Source organism: Pseudophryne corroboree, chromosome 3 (assembly GCF_028390025.1).
Source record: "Pseudophryne corroboree isolate aPseCor3 chromosome 3, aPseCor3.hap2, whole genome shotgun sequence".
NCBI classification, from domain to species: Eukaryota; Metazoa; Chordata; class Amphibia; order Anura; family Myobatrachidae; genus Pseudophryne; species Pseudophryne corroboree.
Window position 1 is genome coordinate 329,820,472 of NC_086446.1, and position 17,437 is coordinate 329,837,908.

At 34.3% G+C, this 17,437-nt stretch overlaps 6 non-coding genes across 6 annotated transcripts; all 6 read left to right on the plus strand.

Moving 5' to 3' along the window:
* Positions 1 to 179: 179 nt before the first annotated feature.
* TRNAP-UGG (transfer RNA proline (anticodon UGG)) lies at positions 180 to 251 on the plus strand. Its single transcript has one exon. It is a non-coding gene; the product is annotated as a tRNA-Pro (tRNA).
* Positions 252 to 1,965: 1,714 nt separating this feature from the next.
* TRNAP-UGG (transfer RNA proline (anticodon UGG)) lies at positions 1,966 to 2,037 on the plus strand. Its single transcript has one exon. It is a non-coding gene; the product is annotated as a tRNA-Pro (tRNA).
* Positions 2,038 to 4,702: 2,665 nt separating this feature from the next.
* TRNAP-CGG (transfer RNA proline (anticodon CGG)) lies at positions 4,703 to 4,774 on the plus strand. Its single transcript has one exon. It is a non-coding gene; the product is annotated as a tRNA-Pro (tRNA).
* An 8,512-nt stretch (positions 4,775 to 13,286) lies between these two features.
* TRNAP-CGG (transfer RNA proline (anticodon CGG)) lies at positions 13,287 to 13,358 on the plus strand. Its single transcript has one exon. It is a non-coding gene; the product is annotated as a tRNA-Pro (tRNA).
* Positions 13,359 to 15,069: 1,711 nt separating this feature from the next.
* On the plus strand, positions 15,070 to 15,141 carry TRNAP-CGG (transfer RNA proline (anticodon CGG)). The gene has a single exon. It is a non-coding gene; the product is annotated as a tRNA-Pro (tRNA).
* Positions 15,142 to 16,853: 1,712 nt separating this feature from the next.
* TRNAP-UGG (transfer RNA proline (anticodon UGG)) lies at positions 16,854 to 16,925 on the plus strand. Its single transcript has one exon. It is a non-coding gene; the product is annotated as a tRNA-Pro (tRNA).
* The last annotated feature ends 512 nt before the right edge of the window (positions 16,926 to 17,437 follow it).

The window sequence follows — 17,437 nt, forward strand, 5'->3', positions numbered from 1 at the left end:
TTGGACCAAAAATTGACCTTAAGGAAACATTTTAGCTATGCTACAAATAATTTTTATTAATTGTTATGGTATTTTTAAAATGTAACATCTTTTTTTCCAGCTTATTGCATTTTTTTATTAAATAATTTGAGTTTGACTTTAAAAATGGTAAAATCTGAATGAGAAGACTTTAGGCAGATGGCTCGTTGGTCTAGGGGTATGATTCTCGCTTTGGGTGCGAGAGGTCCCGGGTTCAAATCCCGGACGAGCCTATCTCTAAATGTACTTTTAAAGTCCTTAATATCTGATAGTATTTAATAGCATTTTAAAATACTCACTAATGTATACAAACAGTTTTACTTACAATTTCATTAATATACATAAAAAAGACATGCACAGTGGGCTCGTTGATTCTTGCTTAGGGTGCGAGAGATCCCCGGTACAAATCCCGGATGAGCCCATCTTTTAAAGGTATATACTTATGCATACTTAGTAATATGTCAACCATTTGGTGGTATATTGGGTAAACTATAGATTCCATTTTGTCTAAGTAACCTTGAGTGGCTTAAAAGTCTAATTTTGACAAACAAAAAACTGTCAAAATGAAATTACAGGTTTTTCTCTTACCTTTCTTTTTTCAAAATAACCATGAGTGGCTTCAAAGACTAGTCTCATTATGACTAACAAAAAGATTAACAATAAATTGCAGGTGTTTATTTTGTCTTTCTTCTGGGTCTGCATGCTTGAGTTGCACACAGTATGTGACAAGTCTTAGGTTCCAACTATCAAAAAAAGTCCAAACTCTATTGGGACCTCTAAATATTGGCACTGCACATTTCTAATATACATACTTGGATAACAAGTAACCTTAAATTATTATTTTTGCAATGCTACATACACATTTTTTGTTTTAAGTTGTTATGTTATTTTTAAAATGTTTCATCTTCATTAAATGAAATTGTGTGTTTTCTCCAGTTATTTGCATTTTTTCTTAAATAATTAGAGTTTTACTTTAAAAATGTTAAAAACTGAATAAGAATTTATTTGGCTAGTGGCTTGTTGGTCAGGGTGTATGATTCTTGCTTCGGGTGCAAAAGGTCCCAGGTTCATATCCTGGATGAGCCTGTTTTCTCAGGTTCTTTAAAAGTGCTTAGTTCAATTATCTGATAGTATTTTAAAATACTAATGTATTCCAACAGTTTCACTTCCAATTTCATTAGTATACATGAAAATACATGAACAGTAGGCTCGTTGGTATAGGGGTATGATTCTCGCTTAGGGTGCGAGAGGTCCTGGGATCAAATCGCAGACGAGCCCATCTTCTCAGGTTCTTTTAAATACCATGGTTCCATTATCTGATTGATGTCAATTGCCTGAGTCAAAAGCATCAAGTGAATTTTTCTTTTGCCAATCCATAAAAAAAAGTATATACTTATGCATATTTAGTAAACTGTCAACCATTTGGTGGTATATTGGGTAAACTGTAGATTCCATTTTGTCTAAGTAACTTTGAGTGGCTTCAAAGAAGTCTCATTTTGACAAATAAAACACAGTCAAAATGAAATTACAGGTTTTTATCTTACCTTGCTTTTTTCTAAGAAATAATGAGTGGCTTAAAAGAATAGTCTCTTTTTGACAAACAAAAAGGTCAACAATTAATTGCAGGTTTTTGTTTTTTTCTTTCTTCTTGGTCTGTATGCTTAAGTTGCACACAGTTTGAGACAAGTCATAGGTTCCAGCTATTAGAAAAGTTACAACTCTATAGGAACCCATAAATCTTGGCACTGAAATTTCCAAATATGCATACTTGGACCAAAAATTGACCTTAAGGAAACATTTTAGCTATGCTACAAATAATTTTTATTAATTGTTATGGTATTTTTAAAATGTAACATCTTTTTTTCCAGCTTATTGCATTTTTTTATTAAATAATTTGAGTTTGACTTTAAAAATGGTAAAATCTGAATGAGAAGACTTTAGGCAGATGGCTCGTTGGTCTAGGGGTATGATTCTCGCTTTGGGTGCGAGAGGTCCCGGGTTCAAATCCCGGACGAGCCTATCTCTAAATGTACTTTTAAATTCCTTAATATCTGATAGTATTTAATAGCATTTTAAAATACTCACTAATGTATACAAACAGTTTTACTTACAATTTCATTAATATACATAAAAAAGACATGCACAGTGGGCTCGTTGATTCTTGCTTAGGGTGCGAGAGATCCCCGGTACAAATCCCGGATGAGCCCATCTTTTAAAGGTATATACTTATGCATACTTAGTAATATGTCAACCATTTGGTGGTATATTGGGTAAACTATAGATTCCATTTTGTCTAAGTAACCTTGAGTGGCTTAAAAGTCTAATTTTGACAAACAAAAAACTGTCAAAATGAAATTACAGGTTTTTCTCTTACCTTTCTTTTTTCAAAATAACCATGAGTGGCTTCAAAGACTAGTCTCATTATGACTAACAAAAAGATTAACAATAAATTGCAGGTGTTTATTTTGTCTTTCTTCTGGGTCTGCATGCTTGAGTTGCACACAGTATGTGACAAGTCTTAGGTTCCAACTATCAAAAAAAGTCCAAACTCTATTGGGACCTCTAAATATTGGCACTGCACATTTCTAATATACATACTTGGATAACAAGTAACCTTAAATTATTATTTTTGCAATGCTACATACACATTTTTTGTTTTAAGTTGTTATGTTATTTTTAAAATGTTTCATCTTCATTAAATGAAATTGTGTGTTTTCTCCAGTTATTTGCATTTTTTCTTAAATAATTAGAGTTTTACTTTAAAAATGTTAAAAACTGAATAAGAATTTATTTGGCTAGTGGCTTGTTGGTCAGGGTGTATGATTCTTGCTTCGGGTGCAAAAGGTCCCAGGTTCATATCCTGGATGAGCCTGTTTTCTCAGGTTCTTTAAAAGTGCTTAGTTCAATTATCTGATAGTATTTTAAAATACTAATGTATTCCAACAGTTTCACTTCCAATTTCATTAGTATACATGAAAATACATGAACAGTAGGCTCGTTGGTATAGGGGTATGATTCTCGCTTAGGGTGCGAGAGGTCCTGGGATCAAATCGCAGACGAGCCCATCTTCTCAGGTTCTTTTAAATACCATGGTTCCATTATCTGATTGATGTCAATTGCCTGAGTCAAAAGCATCAAGTGAATTTTTCTTTTGCCAATCCATAAAAAAAAGTATATACTTATGCATATTTAGTAAACTGTCAACCATTTGGTGGTATATTGGGTAAACTGTAGATTCCATTTTGTCTAAGTAACTTTGAGTGGCTTCAAAGAAGTCTCATTTTGACAAATAAAACACAGTCAAAATGAAATTACAGGTTTTTATCTTACCTTGCTTTTTTCTAAGAAACAATGAGTGGCTTAAAAGAATAGTCTCTTTTTGACAAACAAAAAGGTCAACAATTAATTGCAGGTTTTTGTTTTTTTCTTTCTTCTTGGTCTGTATGCTTAAGTTGCACACAGTATGAGACAAGTCTTAGGTTCCAGCTACTAGAAAAGTTAAAACTCTATAGGAACCCATAAATCTTGGCACTGAAATTTCCAAATATGCATACTTGAACCAAAAATTGACCTTAAGGAAACATTTTAGCTATGCTACAAATAATTTTTTTAAATAGTTATGTTATTTTTAAAATGTTTCATCTTCATTAAATGAAATTTTTGTGTTTTCTACAGTTATTTGCATTTTTTCTTAAATAATGAGAGTTTCACTTTAAAAATGTTAAAAACTGAATAAGAAATTATTTGGATAGTGGCTTGTTGGTCAGGGTGTATGATTCTAGCTTCGGGTGCAAAAGGTCCCAGGTTCATATCCTGGATGAGCCTGTTTTCTCAGGTTCTTTAAAAGTGCTTAGTTCAATTATCTGATAGTATTTTAAAATACTAATGTATTCCAACAGTTTCACTTCCAATTTCATTAGTATACATGAAAATACATGAACAGTAGGCTCGTTGGTATAGGGGTATGATTCTCGCTTAGGGTGCGAGAGGTCCTGGGATTAAATCGCAGACGAGCCCATCTTCTCAGGTTCTTTTAAATACCATGGTTCCATTATCTGATTGATGTAATTTGCATGAGTCAAAAGCATCAAGTGAATTTTTCTTTTGCCAATCCATAAAAAAAAGTATATACTTATGCATATTTAGTAAACTGTCAACCATTTGGTGGTATATTGGGTAAACTGTAGATTCCATTTTGTCTAAGTAACTTTGAGTGGCTTCAAAGAAGTCTCATTTTGACAAATAAAAAACAGTCAAAATGAAATTACAGGTTTTTCTCTTACCTTGCTTTTTTCTAAGAAATAATGAGTGGCTTAAAAGAATAGTCTCTTTTTGACAAACAAAAAGGTCAACAATTAATTGCAGGTTTTTGTTTTTTTCTTTCTTCTTGGTCTGTATGCTTAAGTTGCACACAGTTTGAGACAAGTCATAGGTTCCAGCTATTAGAAAAGTTACAACTCTATAGGAACCCATAAATCTTGGCACTGAAATTTCCAAATATGCATACTTGGACCAAAAATTGACCTTAAGGAAACATTTTAGCTATGCTACAAATAATTTTTATTAATTGTTATGGTATTTTTAAAATGTAATCTTTTTTTCCAGCTTATTGCATTTTTTTATTAAATAATTTGAGTTTGACTTTAAAAATGGTAAAATCTGAATGAGAAGACTTTAGGCAGATGGCTCGTTGGTCTAGGGGTATGATTCTCGCTTCGGGTGCGAGAGGTCCCGGGTTCAAATCCCGGACGAGCCTATCTCTAAATGTACTTTTAAAGTCCTTAATATCTGATAGTATTTAATAGCATTTTAAAATACTCACTAATGTATACAAACAGTTTTACTTACAATTTCATTAATATACATAAAAAAGACATGCACAGTGGGCTCGTTGATTCTTGCTTAGGGTGCGAGAGATCCCCGGTACAAATCCCGGATGAGCCCATCTTTTAAAGGTATATACTTATGCATACTTAGTAATATGTCAACCATTTGGTGGTATATTGGGTAAACTATAGATTCCATTTTGTCTAAGTAACCTTGAGTGGCTTAAAAGTCTAATTTTGACAAACAAAAAACTGTCAAAATGAAATTACAGGTTTTTCTCTTACCTTTCTTTTTTCAAAATAACCATGAGTGGCTTCAAAGACTAGTCTCATTATGACTAACAAAAAGATCAACAATAAATTGCAGGTGTTTATTTTGTCTTTCTTCTGGGTCTGCATGCTTGAGTTGCACACAGTATGTGACAAGTCTTAGGTTCCAACTATCAAAAAAAGTCCAAACTCTATTGGGACCTCTAAATATTGGCACTGCACATTTCTAATATACATACTTGGATAACAAGTAACCTTAAATTATTATTTTTGCAATGCTACATACACATTTTTTGTTTTAAGTTGTTATGTTATTTTTAAAATGTTTCATCTTCATTAAATGAAATTGTGTGTTTTCTCCAGTTATTTGCATTTTTTCTTAAATAATTAGAGTTTTACTTTAAAAATGTTAAAAACTGAATAAGAATTTATTTGGCTAGTGGCTTGTTGGTCAGGGTGTATGATTCTTGCTTCGGGTGCAAAAGGTCCCAGGTTCATATCCTGGATGAGCCTGTTTTCTCAGGTTCTTTAAAAGTGCTTAGTTCAATTATCTGATAGTATTTTAAAATACTAATGTATTCCAACAGTTTCACTTCCAATTTCATTAGTATACATGAAAATACATGAACAGTAGGCTCGTTGGTATAGGGGTATGATTCTCGCTTAGGGTGCGAGAGGTCCTGGGATCAAATCGCAGACGAGCCCATCTTCTCAGGTTCTTTTAAATACCATGGTTCCATTATCTGATTGATGTCAATTGCCTGAGTCAAAAGCATCAAGTGAATTTTTCTTTTGCCAATCCATAAAAAAAAGTATATACTTATGCATATTTAGTAAACTGTCAACCATTTGGTGGTATATTGGGTAAACTGTAGATTCCATTTTGTCTAAGTAACTTTGAGTGGCTTCAAAGAAGTCTCATTTTGACAAATAAAACACAGTCAAAATGAAATTACAGGTTTTTATCTTACCTTGCTTTTTTCTAAGAAACAATGAGTGGCTTAAAAGAATAGTCTCTTTTTGACAAACAAAAAGGTCAACAATTAATTGCAGGTTTTTGTTTTTTTCTTTCTTCTTGGTCTGTATGCTTAAGTTGCACACAGTATGAGACAAGTCTTAGGTTCCAGCTACTAGAAAAGTTAAAACTCTATAGGAACCCATAAATCTTGGCACTGAAATTTCCAAATATGCATACTTGAACCAAAAATTGACCTTAAGGAAACATTTTAGCTATGCTACAAATAATTTTTTTAAATAGTTATGGTATTTTTAAAATGTAACATCTTTTTTTCCAGCTTATTGCATTTTTTTATTAAATAATTTGAGTTTTACTTTAAAAATGGTAAAATCTGAATGAGAAGACTTTAGGCAGATGGCGCATTGGTCTAGGGGTATGATGGGTGCGAGAGGTCCCGGGTTCAAATCCCGGACGAGCCCATCTCTTCATGTACTTTTAAAGTCCTTAATATCTGATAGTATTTAATAGCATTTTAAAATACTCACTAATGTATACAAACAGTTTTACTTACAATTTCATTAATATACATAAAAAAGACATGCACAGTGGGCTCGTTGATTCTTGCTTAGGGTGCGAGAGATCCCCGGTACAAATCCCGGATGAGCCCATCTTTTAAAGGTATATACTTATGCATACTTAGTAAAATGTCAACCATTTGGTGGTATATTGGGTAAACTATAGATTCCATTTTGTCTAAGTAACCTTGAGTGGCTTAAAAGTCTAATTTTGACAAAAAAAAAACTGTCAAAATGAAATTACAGGTTTTTCTCTTACCTTTCTTTTTTCTAAATAACCCTGAGTGGCTTAAAAGACTAGTCTCATTATGACTAACACAAAGATCAACAATAAATTGCAGGTGTTTATTTTGTCTTTCTTCTGGGTCTGCATGCTTGAGTTGCACACAGTATGTGACAAGTCTTAGGTTCCAACTATCAAAAAAAGTCCAAACTCTATTGGGACCTCTAAATATTGGCACTGCACATTTCTAATATACATACTTGGATAACAAGTAACCTTAAGTTATTATTTTTGCAATGCTACATACACATTTTTTGTTTTAAGTTGTTATGTTATTTTTAAAATGTTTTATCTTCATTAAATGAAATTGTGTTTTCTCCAGCTATTTGCATTTTTTCTTAAATAATTAGTGTTTTACTTTAAAAATGGTAAAAACTGAATAAGAAATTATTTGGCTAGTGGCTTGTTGGTCAGGGTGTATGATTCTTGCTTCGGGTGCAAAAGGTCCCAGGTTCATATCCTGGATGAGCCCGTTTTCTCAGTTTCTTTAAAAGTGCTTAGTTCAATTATCTGATAGTATTTTAAAATACTAATGTATTCCAACAGTTTCACTTCCAATTTCATAAGTATACATGAAAATACATGAACAGTAGGCTCGTTGGTATAGTGGTATGATTCTCGCTTAGGGTGCGAGAGGTCCTGGGATTAAATCGCAGATGAGCCCATCTACTCAGGTTCTTTTAAATACCATGGTTCCATTATCTGATTGATGTCAATTGCCTGAGTCAAAAGCACCAGGTGAATTTTTCTTTTGCCAATCCATAAAAAAAAGTATATACTTATGCATATTTAGTAAACTGTCAACCATTTGGTGGTATATTGGGTAAACTGTAGATTCCATTTTGTCTAAGTAACTTTGAGTGACTTCAAAGAAGTCTCATTTTGACAAATAAAAAACAGTCAAAATGAAATTACAGGTTTTTCTCTTACCTTGCTTTTTTCTAAGAAACAATGAGTGGCTTAAAAGAATAGTCTCTTTTTGACAAACAAAAAGGTCAACAATTAATTGCAGGTTTTTGTTTTTTTCTTTCTTCTTGGTCTGTATGCTTAAGTTGCACACAGTATGAGACAAGTCTTAGGTTCCAGCTATTAGAAAAGTTAAAACTCTATAGGAACCCATAAATCTTGGCACTGAAATTTCCAAATATGCATACTTCGACCAAAAATTGACCTTAAGGAAACATTTTAGCTATGCTACAAATAATTTTTTTAACTGTTATGGTTTTTTTAAAATGTAACATCTTTTTTCCAGCTTATTGCATTTTTTTGTAATATTGAAAAATGAAACAGTGACTTGCGCCCTAGCTGCAGCTTGGCACTCGTCCAATAGAACACCACTTCTTTCTCAGATATACAAATACATATGATGAACGGTCTCCAAGCGCTGCTGCATAAACCCGGAATCCTTATATCCTGGGATTCTTCAAAGAAACAGAATATAACACCATATATGAGAAAGTCCTCAATCCGTTTGTTATAATCCTGGTTTGTCACGGAGACTGACCTTGTTCACAAACCCTATGTTCCCATAAAGGTTTCTTTCAAAAAAAATTCACTTCTTCCATTCACTATATAGTTACACCAATGGCATCCATCCATCAAAACATGGCTTACCTTTATAAGGAGCCCTATGTGCACCAAAAGGTATCTTTAATACTTCTTCCTTCACCGGGATCTTCCTATATTCCAGATATAGCCTTTCATACGATATTAAGATCCAACTGCATACTCTCTTTTTAAAAATACAGTTTTATTTTCACCCAACAGTGAAACAAAATAACAATAAAAAATATAAAACAATAAAAACAAGGAACCCCCTATCGACAGGCAAGGCCACTTCCACTCATACCCCTTAGATGGAATGGGGGATGGGTATACACCACCAAGATATTCAGTAGTTATACTTAATCTCAGTGGATGTCCATATGGGTGGTGGGATTCAAGCCTGGGGTCCTTCTGTCATAAAACCAACGTGTTTCGGATATAAATCCTTCCTCAGGGTGTGATTTTGGAAGTGACCTTCTCGGTCCTATATACCCACTAACCCTTATCACATGACAGTATTGACCAATAAGATTCCAGCAACATCAAATCATATATTTCTACATGACAGACATCTCTCAAATCATTAACATATATACAATCTGCATATATTCATAACAACCTTTTTAATAATTCCAAAAATTCATTTAAAATAACCCTAAAAACTTTAAATTCATATTGATTGGCTATATCTAAAACCCGGTTCTGATCCAAACATATTCAATCCCTATATAGTAGTGTTCCAGTTCCTGGATTCTATTGTCCTTATATTATACAGGTCGAGCACCACCATTCTCCTCCTCCAATGACGTAATATCCTTTTTCCTGATTTGTATCATCGTTGCCATAGATTCCACACGTACACACTCTGTATCGTCATAATCACAACTCCTCCCCGCTGTTGGCTTGGTAACGGGGAGTGCTTCCTGTGTATAGGGAGCACACGTCATCCCCTGTTCGTCCGCCCTGTAATTCAGTCAGCCAGGAGGTTCCGTATCTTACGCGACTTCCGGGATTTGGAACGCATACCGGAAGTCAACATCTAGCCGCTGTGGAACGCATACCGCTGTTCCATATATCCCATTCAGACATAGGGAGAAAAAACAAGATATCAATTATGATATTTATGATACCTTACTCATTATAACTATTTAGTGATCTTTTATTCTTCATACTTATATGTCTCAATTCTTAATTAGTAGATAATATTCATTCTCCATACGAATCAGCATATTTAGTACCAACTATGCATCCTCCATACCCCATATGCATACTCCTAATTCAGAGGAACCATTTGGTCTCAAAGTCCATATTGAGACCATTTGGATGTAATGTTTTTAATTCAAATATTTTTCTCATTTCTGCCTTTGCTAATCGTTCCTCATCATCATTCCTTCGCCAGTTTGAATTTATACACATAATAGCACAGAAGTTAGCAAGCTGGTTAATATCACAGTTATGTACATTTTTGAAGTGGAGTGAGACATTATGCGTCTCCAACCCATTGTTTATGTTCCTGACATGCTCCGCCATGCGCACCTTGAGTGTCCTAGTGGTACGTCCCACATATTGGGATCCACATGCACACTGTAATAGATACACACAATTTTTTGTGGAGCATGTCAAGAAATCCCTAATCGGATATATTTGTTTAGTGTGCGTGGAGGTATACTCTGTGATCTTATTCCTTTTATCCTTACAGGAGCGGCACATTTTACATGAGCCGCACCTGTAGAAACCTTTGGATTTAATCCTTGTCTGCATTTTTGGGACTGCTATCACACTGTTAACAATACCATCCTTCAGATTTCTCGCTTTCCGATAAACAAACCTAGGGCCTTTAGACACATATCCTTCTAGTGTGGGATCCCTAATCAAAATATCCCAATGCTTTCTTATTATCTTTTCTATCTGTTTATACTGACTATTATAGCCTGTCACAAAGGCTACCTCCCCATTCTTTCTTTTTTCAGTAACCTTTACTTTTTTATATTGTTGGTACGATCCAAATTAGTCCCTACTTTCCTTGCTCTTTCTATTACTTGGGGGTCATATCCTTTTTCCAAAAAGTGTTCCTGCAAAACATCTGCCTGCTGTTCATAAACCTCTACATCCGTACAGTTTCTTCTAATACAATGGAATTGGCTCATTGGAATGCTCCGTAGCCAATTCATATGGTGGTTGCTTGTAAATTCAATAAATGAATTGCAATCCGTATCTTTTACGTGATTGCTGGTTTTAATTACCCCATATTCCACATACATTTTTAGATCTAAGAAATTGACCTCCAGTTCACTAATATTGAATGTGAGCTTAATGTTATATTGATTATCGTTTAGATGCGTGCAGAAGGTATCCAAAGTACTACGATCCCCTCCCCAAACAAAGACAACATCATCAATATGGAGCATTCCAATGAGCTAATTCCATCGTATTAGAAGAAACTGTACGGATGTAGAGGTTTATGAACAGCAGGCAGATGTTTTGCAGGAACACTTTTTGGAAAAAGGATATGACCCCCAAGTAATAGAAAGAGCAAGGAAAGTAGGGACTAATTTGGATCGTACCAACAATATAAAAAAAGTAAAGGTTACTGAAAAAAGAAAGAATGGGGAGGTAGCCTTTGTGGCTATAATAGTCAGTATAAACAGATAGAAAAGATAATAAGAAAGCATTGGGATATTTTGATTAGGGATCCCACACTAGAAGGATATGTGTCTAAAGGCCCTAGGTTTGTTTATCGGAAAGCGAGAAATCTGAAGGATGGTATTGTTAACAGTGTGATAGCAGTCCCAAAAATGCAGACAAGGATTAAATCCAAAGGTTTCTACAGGTGCGGCTCATGTAAAATGTGCCGCTCCTGTAAGGATAAAAGGAATAAGATCACTGAGTATACCTCCACGCACACTAAACAAATATATCCGATTAGGGATTTCTTGACATGCTCCACAAAAAATTGTGTGTATCTATTACAGTGTGCATGTGGATCCCAATATGTGGGACGTACCACTAGGACACTCAAGGTGCGCATGGCGGAGCATGTCAGGAACATAAAAAATGGGTTGGAGACGCATAATGTCTCACTCCACTTCAAAAATGTACATAACTGTGATATTAACCAGCTTGCTAACTTCTGTGCTATTATGTGTATAAATTCAAACTGGCGAAGGAATGATGATGAGGAACGATTAGCGAAGGCAGAAATGAGAAAAATATTTGAATTAAAAACATTACATCCAAATGGTCTCAATATGGACTTTGAGACCAAATGGTTCCTCTGAATTAGGAGTATGCATATGGGGTATGGAGGATGCATAGTTGGCACTAAATATGCTGATTCGTATGGAGAATGAATATTATCTACTAATTAAGAATTGAGACATATAAGTATGAAGAATGAAAGATCACTAAATAGTTATAATGAGTAAGGTATCATAAATATCATAATTGATATCTTGTTTTTTCTCCCTATGTCTGAATGGGATATATGGAACAGCGGTATGCGTTCCACAGCGGCTAGATGTTGACTTCCGGTATGCGTTCCAAATCCCGGAAGTCGCGTAAGATACGGAACCTCCTGGCTGACTGAATTACAGGGCGGACGAACAGGGGATGACGTGTGCTCCCTATACACAGGAAGCACTCCCCGTTACCAAGCCAACAGCGGGGAGGAGTTGTGATTATGACGATACAGAGTGTGTACGTGTGGAATCTATGGCAACGATGATACAAATCAGGAAAAAGGATATTACGTCATTGGAGGAGGAGAATGGTGGTGCTCGACCTGTATAATATAAGGACAATAGAATCCAGGAACTGGAACACTACTATATAGGGATTGAATATGTTTGGATCAGAACCGGGTTTTAGATATAGCCAATCAATATGAATTTAAAGTTTTTAGGGTTATTTTAAATGAATTTTTGGAATTATTAAAAAGGTTGTTATGAATATATGCAGATTGTATATATGTTAATGATTTGAGAGATGTCTGTCATGTAGAAATATATGATTTGATGTTGCTGGAATCTTATTGGTCAATACTGTCATGTGATAAGGGTTAGTGGGTATATAGGACCGAGAAGGTCACTTCCAAAATCACACCCTGAGGAAGGATTTATATCCGAAACACGTTGGTTTTATGACAGAAGGACCCCAGGCTTGAATCCCACCACCCATATGGACATCCACTGAGATTAAGTATAACTACTGAATATCTTGGTGGTGTATACCCATCCCCCATTCCATCTAAGGGGTATGAGTGGAAGTGGCCTTGCCTGTCGATAGGGGGTTCCTTGTTTTTATTGTTTTATATTTTTTATTGTTATTTTGTTTCACTGTTGGGTGAAAATAAAACTGTATTTTTAAAAAGAGAGTATGCAGTTGGATCTTAATATCGTATGAAAGGCTATATCTGGAATATAGGAAGATCCCGGTGAAGGAAGAAGTATTAAAGATACCTTTTGGTGCACATAGGGCTCCTTATAAAGGTAAGCCATGTTTTGATGGATGGATGCCTTTGGGGTAACTATATAGTGAATGGAAGAAGTGAAAAAATCTTGAAAGAAACCTTTATGGGAACATAGGTCAGTCTCCGTGACAAACCAGGATTATAACAAACGGATTGAGGACTTTCTCATATATGGTGTTATATTCTGTTTCTTTGAAGAATCCCAGGATATAAGGATTCCGGGTTTATGTAGCAGCGCTTGGAGACCGTTCATCATTTGTATTTGTATATTGCATTTTTTTATTAAATAATTTGAGTTTTGCTTTAAAATGGAAAAATCTGAATGAGAAGACCTTAGGCAGGTGGCTCGTTGGTCTAGGGGTATGATTCTCGCTTCGGGTGCGAGAGGTCCCGGGTTCAAATCCCGGAAGAGCCCATCTCTTCATGTACTTTTAAAGTCCTTAATATCTGATAGTATTTAATAGCATTTTAAAATACTCACTAATGTATACAAACAGTTTTACTTACAATTTCATTAATATACATAAAAAAGACATGCACAGTGGGCTCGTTGATTCTTGCTTAGGGTGCGAGAGATCCCCGGTACAAATCCCGGATGAGCCCATCTTTTAAAGGTATATACTTATGCATACTTAGTAATATGTCAACCATTTGGTGGTATATTGGGTAAACTATAGATTCCATTTTGTCTAAGTAACCTTGAGTGGCTTAAAAGTCTAATTTTGACAAACAAAAAACTGTCAAAATGAAATTACAGGTTTTTCTCTTACCTTTCTTTTTTCTAAATAACCCTGAGTGGCTTAAAAGACTAGTCTCATTATGACTAACAAAAAGATCAACAATAAATTGCAGGTGTTTATTTTGTCTTTCTTCTGGGTCTGCATGCTTGAGTTGCACACAGTATGTGACAAGTCTTAGGTTCCAACTATCAAAAAAAGTCCAAACTCTATTGGGACCTCTAAATATTGGCACTGCACATTTCTAATATACATACTTGGATAACAAATAACCTTAAGTTATTATTTTTGCAATGCTACATACACATTTTTTGTTTTAAGTTGTTATGTTATTTTTAAAATGTTTCATCTTCATTAAATGAAATTGTGTGTTTTCTCCAGTTATTTGCATTTTTTCTTAAATAATTAGAGTTTTACTTTAAAAATGTTAAAAACTGAATAAGAAATTATTTGGCTAGTGGCTTGTTGGTCAGGGTGTATGATTCTTGCTTCGGGTGCAAAAGGTCCCAGGTTCATATCCTGGATGAGCCTGTTTTCTCAGGTTCTTTAAAAATGCTTAGTTCAATTATCTGATAGTATTTTAAAATACTAATGTATTCCAACAGTTTCACTTCCAATTTCATTAGTATACATGAAAATACATGAACAGTAGGCTCGTTGGTATAGGGGTATGATTCTCGCTTAGGGTGCGAGAGGTCCTGGGATTAAATCGCAGACGAGCCCATCTTCTCAGGTTCTTTTAAATACCATGGTTCCATTATCTGATTGATGTCAATTGCCTGAGTCAAAAGCATCAAGTGAATTTTTCTTTTGCCAATCCATAAAAAAAGTATATACTTATGCATATTTAGTAAACTGTCAACCATTTGGTGGTATATTGGGTAAACTGTAGATTCCATTTTGTCTAAGTAACTTTGAGTGGCTTCAAAGAAGTCTCATTTTGACAAATAAAAAACAGTCAAAAGGAAATTACAGGTTTTTCTCTTACCTTGCTTTTTTCTAAGAAACAATGAGTGGCTTAAAAGAATAGTCTCTTTTTGACAAACAAAAAGGTCAACAATTAATTGCAGGTTTTTGTTTTTTTCTTTCTTCTTGGTCTGTATGCTTAAGTTGCACACAGTATGAAACAAGTCTTAGGTTCCAGCAATTAGAAAAGTTAAAACTCTATAGGAACCCATAAATCTTGGCACTGAAATTTCCAAATATGCATACTTGGACCAAAAATTGACCTTAAGGAAACATTTTAGCTATGCTAAAAATAATTTTTTTAAATTGTTATGGTATTTTTAAAATGTAACATCTTTTTTCCAGCTTATTGCATTTTTTTATTAAATAATTTGAGTTTTGCTTTAAAATGGTAAAATCTCAATGAGAAGACCTTAGGCAGATGGCTCGTTGGTCTAGGGGTATGATTCTCGCTTCGGGTGCGAGAGGTCCCGGGTTCAAATCCCGGAAGAGCCCATCTCTTCATGTACTTTTAAAGTCCTTAATATCTGATAGTATTTAATAGCATTTTAAAATACTCACTAATGTATACAAACAGTTTTACTTACAATTTCATTAATATACATAAAAAAGACATGCACAGTGGGCTCGTTGATTCTTGCTTAGGGTGCGAGAGATCCCCGGTACAAATCCCGGATGAGCCCATCTTTTAAAGGTATATACTTATGCATACTTAGTAATATGTCAACCATTTGGTGGTATATTGGGTAAACTATAGATTCCATTTTGTCTAAGTAACCTTGAGTGGCTTAAAAGTCTAATTTTGACAAACAAAAAACTGTCAAAATGAAATTACAGGTTTTTCTCTTACCTTTCTTTTTTCTAAATAACCCTGAGTGGCTTAAAAGACTAGTCTCATTATGACTAACAAAAAGATCAACAATAAATTGCAGGTGTTTATTTTGTCTTTCTTCTGGGTCTGCATGCTTGAGTTGCTCACAGTATGTGACAAGTCTTAGGTTCCAACTATCAAAAAAAGTCCAAACTCTATTGGGACCTCTAAATATTGGCACTGCACATTTCTAATATACATGCTTGGATAACAAGTAACCTTAAGTTATTATTTTTGCAATGCTACATACACATTTTCTGTTTTAAGTTGTTATGTTATTTTTAAAATGTTTCATCTTCATTAAATGAAATTGTGTTTTCTCCAGTTATTTGCATTTTTTCTTAAATAATTAGAGTTTTACTTTAAAAATGTTAAAAACTGAATAAGAAATTATTTGGCTAGTGGCTTGTTGGTCAGGGTGTATGATTCTTGCTTCAGGTGCAAAAGGTCCCAGGTTCATATCCTGGATGAGCCTGTTTTCTCAGGTTCTTTAAAAGTGCTTAGTTCAATTATCTGATAGTATTTTAAAATACTAATGTATTCCAACAGTTTCACTTCCAATTTCATTAGTATACATGAAAATACATGAACAGTAGGCTCGTTGGTATAGGGGTATGATTCTCGCTTAGGGTGCGAGAGGTCCTGGGATTAATTCGCAGATGAGCCCATCTTCTCAGGTTCTTTTAAATACCATGGTTCCATTATCTGATTGATGTCAATTGCCTGAGTCAAAAGCATCAAGTGAATTTTTCTTTTGCCAATCCATAAAAAAAAGTATATACTTATGCATATTTAGTAAACTGTCAACCATTTGGTGGTATATTGGGTAAACTGTAGATTCCATTTTGTCTAAGTAACTTTGAGTGGCTTCAAAGAAGTCTCATTTTGACAAATAAAAAACAGTCAAAATTAAATTACAGGTTTTTCTCTTACCTTGCTTTTTTCTAAGAAACAATGAGTGGCTTAAAAGAATAGTCTCTTTTTGACAAACAAAAAGGTCAACAATTAATTGCAGGTTTTTGTTTTTTTCTTTCTTCTTGGTCTGTATGCTTAAGTTGCACACAGTATGAGACAAGTCTTAGGTTCCAGCTATTAGAAAAGTTAAAACTCTATAGGAACCCATAAATCTTGGCACTTAAATTTCCAAATATGCATACTTGGACCAAAAATTGACCTTAAGGAAATATTTTAGCTATGCTACAAATAATTTTTTTAAATAGTTATGGTATTTTTAAAATGTAACATCTTTTTTTCCAGCTTATTGCATTTTTTTATTAAATAATTAGAGTTTTACTTTAAAAATGGTAAAGTCTGAATGAGAAGACCTTAGGCAGGTGGCTCGTTGGTCTAGGGGTATGATTCTCGCTTTGGGTGCGAGAGGTCCCAGGTTCAAATCCCGGATGAGCCCATCTCTTCATGTACTTTTAAAGTCCTTAATATCTGATAGTATTTAATAGCATTTTAAAATACTCACTAATGTATACAAACAGTTTTACTTACAATTTCATTAATATACATAAAAAAGACATGCACAGTGGGCTCGTTGATTCTTGCTTAGGGTGCGAGAGATCCCCGGTACAAATCCCGGATGAGCCCATCTTTTAAAGGTATATACTTATGCATACTTAGTAATATGTCAACCATTTGGTGGTATATTGGGTAAACTATAGATTCCATTTTGTCTAAGTAACCTTGAGTGGCTTAAAAGTCTAATTTTGACAAACAAAAAACTGTCAAAATGAAATTACAGGTTTTTCTCTTACCTTTCTTTTTTCTAAATAACCCTGAGTGGCTTAAAAGACTAGTCTCATTATGACTAACAAAAAGATCAACAATAAATTGCAGGTGTTTATTTTGTCTTTCTTCTGGGTCTGCATGCTTGAGTTGCACACAGTATGTGACAAGTCTTAGGTTCCAACT